At 36.7% G+C, this 5,702-nt stretch overlaps 1 pseudogene across 1 annotated transcript; it reads right to left on the reverse strand.

Moving 5' to 3' along the window:
* Window positions 1-1,752: 1,752 nt before the first annotated feature.
* Window positions 1,753-3,700, reverse strand: LOC147608994 (mRNA cap guanine-N(7) methyltransferase 1 pseudogene; annotated as a pseudogene). The gene has a single exon (XR_015264364.1). The product of XR_015264364.1 is annotated as an mRNA cap guanine-N(7) methyltransferase 1 pseudogene (transcript).
* Window positions 3,701-5,702: the final 2,002 nt, after the last annotated feature.

Genomic DNA, 5,702 nt, shown 5'->3' on the forward strand with positions numbered 1-5,702 from the left:
TCATGAATAAAATGACTCCTTTTTCTTTATGGACTTACGTTTTTTTTAAAAATTGATTAAAAAATCCTTTTTGTAAATGTATTTCTGTAAATTTACCTTAAAATATTGAATTAAAAAACCCCTTCATTTGAACTAACGTGCTATACTTACATAATTTCTGTGAACACCCCGAGACATATGTGCATACATATAGATATAGACACACACACACACACACACACACACACACACACACACACATAGGTATACATATGCATGCGTGTGCGTATAGATATCCATATACATGTGTGTGTGTGTGTACACACATACACACACACGCACAATCTTTAATATATATGAATTATTTTTTAAATAAACTGTTATACCTTTAGATATTATATAATTAAGATTTATTATAAATTATTATTATATATATGTGTACGCATATATAAAATTTAAAATAAATAATATAATTTTTAAATATTTACTTTATAAAATATATACAATATGAATTATTATATTTTTATTACAAATCATATTTATCATAATGTATTTATAACTTCAAACAACTATGAATATTTCTACCTATATATACCAACTAATGTATAGCTTATACCTTATTGATACTACATATTTTATACCCTACTCCTCATCCTGATTGTTATAAATATACTCCTTTCTATACTAAAGATATTCCATAAGCAAATGTATAAACATGAAAATGTAATTCAACAGGGTATTCTTTCTCAACATCTTGTGAAAGAGTGATGATACATGTGCAAATGTATCTTATATGCAAATCTAAATATTAGCCAAATATAAGCTTAGAGTATCTAAGGGGATGAGCTAAGGATACTAAATAATTTTATAGGTTTATAGTTTAAGGTCCAAAGGTTTAACCATATACGAAATTTTAAAAAGCATGTGCCTTTGATTTGAGTGCATGGTGGGCTATACTTAGCGCTTGTATATTAAAGGTTTGTTTAATTTTGTTTCCAATAAGGAGCCATGTATATTTTGTTTCCAATATGAAGCCATGTATATTAGTCATGCCATGTATATTTTGTTTCCAATAAGAAGCCATGTAGATTAGTCAAGCCATGTATATTTTGTTTCCAATAAGAAGCCATATATAGTGGTCAAGCCATCATAGAGGGACCCCTTAGATTAACCCTTAGCCCTTAGCCCCTACCTTAAACCTAATCACCCTAAAGGATCCCCTAGATCAGCCATTAGTCTAAGCTCCTATTTTCTCCTTGGTACCAAATAGATACATGTACACTTGCTCTCCAAGTACAAAATATTATAAGTCTACTTATTCATGGGTTGAACACATATACCTAACAACTTTATTTAACCTACAAAAGTTTCAAGAATTCAATTTCACTAGATTCCTTTCTTAAGACATTGACACATGGGTGCGAGTTTTCACAACACTTGAGATGCTCTATATTTGAACAACACGTTGAGCAAAAAAAGTATGTGATTGATCTTCTCATCCATGTAAAAGTGAATGATTAACTCTAGTCTTGTAAGAACGCACTAAATTTTATATTGTCATTGTTCATGGATTCATTCTTCTCCATAGAGGTAGACTGTATTAGACATGTAGTTTAATTTCACTTAAGAAATTCATACACTCCCAATGTTACAAAATGAACGTAAACATTACTTTTGTGAATCTAGTAAGGTGAACAACAAATATTTTTGAGCTATCTTTTTTTAAATTAAATTGTGCATCTCAAATTGCAAGAGCATACTTGAAAGCTGATATTTAAGAATTTGAGAATGACCTGTATATTAAGCATTACATGAGGTAAACAAGGGGTGGCTTTGGAGTGCCAACAAGAAATATGTGAAGGGATGGCATTGGCATGCATGCAAGTAATATTAAGCAAATTACATGAAGTACACAAGGGGTGGGCTTTGGAGCGCCAACAAGAAATATGTGAAGGGATGGCATTGGCATGCACACAAGTAATATGTCAAGGGAAGGCATTAGAGTGCTAGAGCCTCTTTGAGGAGTGCTCAGTGCATTAACAAGAAGCGCATTATCACATTAATGTAGGCCAAGCGTGCGATAGTACGCGATCGCCGCTTCAGTTCAAGTCCCATTTCGTGCATGAAATCATTTGTAGTTGGCTATGACATTAAAAAATGGATGACACACACACTCTCTCTCTCTCTAATATACGTGTGCACATGTAACAAATATGTTTTCAGTAGGATGACACACACACACTCTCTCTCTAATATGCATGCCTACGTGTGCACATGTAACAAATATGTTTTCAGTAGGATTAAGATTAAGAAAAGGAAGTGAAATTTGAGGGTGTCCTCAAGTGGTGGGTGGAGATGGTGAAAAGTTAAAAAGCCATGCGTTTTTGGAAGGCGAAGGTGAGGTAGAGAGAGACGCACTCCCACTCCTCGGGGGAAGAGCCAACAAGTAGTTGCATGTTGTTGTTTTGGAAGGTCGGTGGGAATGGCGGAAGGGGTTGGGCCAGCTTTTCTTGTTGTTGTTGGTGGTGGTGGTGGTGGTGGTTCCGCTTCTGCTCATGCAGAAAGCGATGGAAGTTCGCCGACGACACGAGCTCAAGACCATATTCTTGTGCTAGCCTCTTGAGCGCTGCAAGTGGCACAAGCCATTCTGGGCAGTTTTCCACAGCGTCCGCCAGATAGAATTCATACTGTATGCCAAAGCAGCTCTGCCCGTCGGCGGACAAAGATAACGCCCGCTTGCAATTCGTCTCGTCGAACTTCACCTTGTAGAGCTTGTTGCCGAACTCCACAGCGTGCTCTTCCTCCCCGCCACCGCCACCGCCACCGCCACAGCCACCGCGGCCGCCGACGACGACGCCGCCGCCGCATGCAGCGCCAGCAACAGCATCCTTCAGTTTTGTCAATATCATGTCGGCGTCCGGCAGCGTTCCGATGAAGAATCCGCCGGGCTTCAACAAGGCCGCCACATTGCGTAAGGCGGCTCTGGCTCGCTGCTCGCTAGACCACGCATAATGCAGAGCGAATTGGCAGCTACAAACATCGAAGGGACCTTCGTTTCTTAAGCTCTCCTGCAAGGAGGCACCATAGCCATCACTGCATATAAACCTCGCCGGGAATCGACACCCCCTCGCCGCATACCTCCTCTTTGCAGCCTCCAGTAACCCTTTCACTATATCTACACCGACATAATACGCCACCCCCGCCTTCTTCCACTTCGTTAAATCCCCCCCCTTCCCACAGGCTAGATCTAGCGCAAACTCCCCTCCCTTTGTATACAAGTGAATCAACCACCATGTTATCCAAGCATGTAACCTCTTCAGATTACTGATTGGGCTCACCCCCTGATCATCTTCTGTCACCCTTGTGCATCGAGCTTGGTAATGTTGTAAGATGAGGCGGTGAGACTTGGTCATCTTCTTCTTTGGCCTCCTACCTAACTGGCTATGGCAGAGAGGGCCTGAATTGTATGAGCGAGCTCCTGCCTTGAAATCAACCGCTTGCATACCCATCCTTGCTTGGCACCCTAACTAAAACACAAACACAACCAATGACTCAAACACCATAGGCAAACCCTAACCAAAACGCAAACAATTCTTGCAACCCCAACTAAAAGCAAACACTTATAGGTTTATATAGAGACACAATTGATTAAAGAAAAATATGAAGGGCAAGGCAAAGTCTATCTACCTTACCACTGCCCAAAGGGCAAGGGCAAGAGCAAGAGCAAGAGCAAGAGCAATTTATGTAGCTAACTTTGTGAAGAAAGAAACACTTTGAAGGCCATTTGAGCTTGTGGAAAAATAGAAATGTAATTTCCTTGTGTGCTCCACATCTATGAATATTATTATAAGTAGGACCACAAATACAATTGATCATAGAAGCTCATTAACTTAGGACCACAAATACAATTTATCATAGGGTTTCATAAACACAAAACTGTAAACAATTCAACCAAGCTTTTCTTGTTTTTGTTTGACGACAATTACTTAAATGAATGGAATGTCTTAGAAGTTTGGCATCTCATCTCAACCTACTTTCCCAACCAAATCACAATTAACCCTCACACTATCAAGTTTCATTTTTGTAAGCACCAATGCTCCTCATTTCCCAACACTATATATACACACACCAATATACTTTTAGTATGAAACAAAACAATAATCCCCTTGTGGTTGAGTTGAACTCTCATTTTCCAGTACCCAAATAAATTAGAGCACTAGTTCACATAAAATTTGTAATAACAAAATAGCAAAACACAATGGATTAACAATATTGAGATAGATTAATATCTCAATAGCTCTTTGAAAAGAACATAACTCCAAAAGGATTAACAATATTGCGATAGCTCAATAGCTCTTTAAAATTTCCCTTTATTATACATGAGGAAAACTTACTAATTTCAAGGATTTAGTACCTTGATAATGAAACTCTATTTGGTCAAACTATGGAAATATGTGCACAATTTTTGAATCCCAAGGTCCTTTCATTTCTTTGTTCCCACACTTTAACAAGCTTAACTATAAGGCCTAGTGGGAGATACAAGGTTATTTGATCTCTTTTTTCCACATTTGAACAAGCTCTAACTATATGGCCTAGTGGGAGACACAATGGTGGGCCTTGCACATGAGCCTTTGAAAACTCATTGTCATCATTACAATTTGCACTTGTTTGGGATAGAAAGTGAATGGGTTAAAAAATATTAGCTTTCTCACTACTCTATGCTTCAAACTTTCCTCTCGACCTTCTTATTTCATATTTAATGTATACTAAAGAACTAAAGACTCTTTCGTTAATATGATTAAATTACTCCTCCACTATATCCTTTACTATCACTTCAAATGTCACTATCTTTCCACTCTAAACTTTGATATCCCTTTATGTTTCCTTTACATTCTGTTTATGTTTCAAGCTTGTAGATATTTTTTTAAAATAAAGCCATTTGTTCACTACATTTGAAAGCATGGACTTGTTAAATTTTACTTCCCCCCCCAACCCCCCCTCTTATGAATGTTCAAATCTATTGCTTGCAATAAATTTTTATGAAATTTCAATCAACATATACTAGTAATAAAAAATAGCCACTTTATTCATGATCACACTTTAAGAAAGGAAGGAGTGTTATAATGGAACCTTATTATTTTCCACTATGACATATTAGAAACCATGATTTCACCCTTATGGCTAATGTATGACCAGGAATAATTATAAAGTGAATTTATGATGACTAACGTGTTGTGATATGCTACTTTTAGTTATGCTCTAATGAGTGATATTAATCATTGATTTTTAATGCTATGATATAACATTTCAAAAACGTCCATCCATTCAAAGATAATCATGCATCCTTGCATTTACAATCATGCACCCTTTTTTGGCGAACATTTTCAAATTACATCTCGATGAAATGCTATTGACTATTCTTGACCAGATGATATTATTTACATTTAAACTTTGATTATCAATTGGTTGAGATGTGATGTCTTCTGAATAAGCTCATTTTGATGGTACCACCCCAATTGAAATCCCTTTGAAAGTTAATGAGCCTCCTCTTTCTACATTTCAAAAAAAGGAATAAATTTTCTATAAGCATAAGGTTATGATAAACTTGTGCATTATACTATAGAATATGCATATTTTTTAAAACATAATAAATTTCCAACAATGTACACTAGTGTTTTTCAAAAAAGGTGCAATTAACAACACATTCAATATTCATTCAATTT

The sequence above is a fragment of the Cibotium barometz genome, chromosome 52 (assembly GCF_041138505.1).
Source record: "Cibotium barometz isolate CiBa-2024 chromosome 52, ASM4113850v1, whole genome shotgun sequence".
Taxonomy (NCBI): Eukaryota; Viridiplantae; Streptophyta; class Polypodiopsida; order Cyatheales; family Cibotiaceae; genus Cibotium; species Cibotium barometz.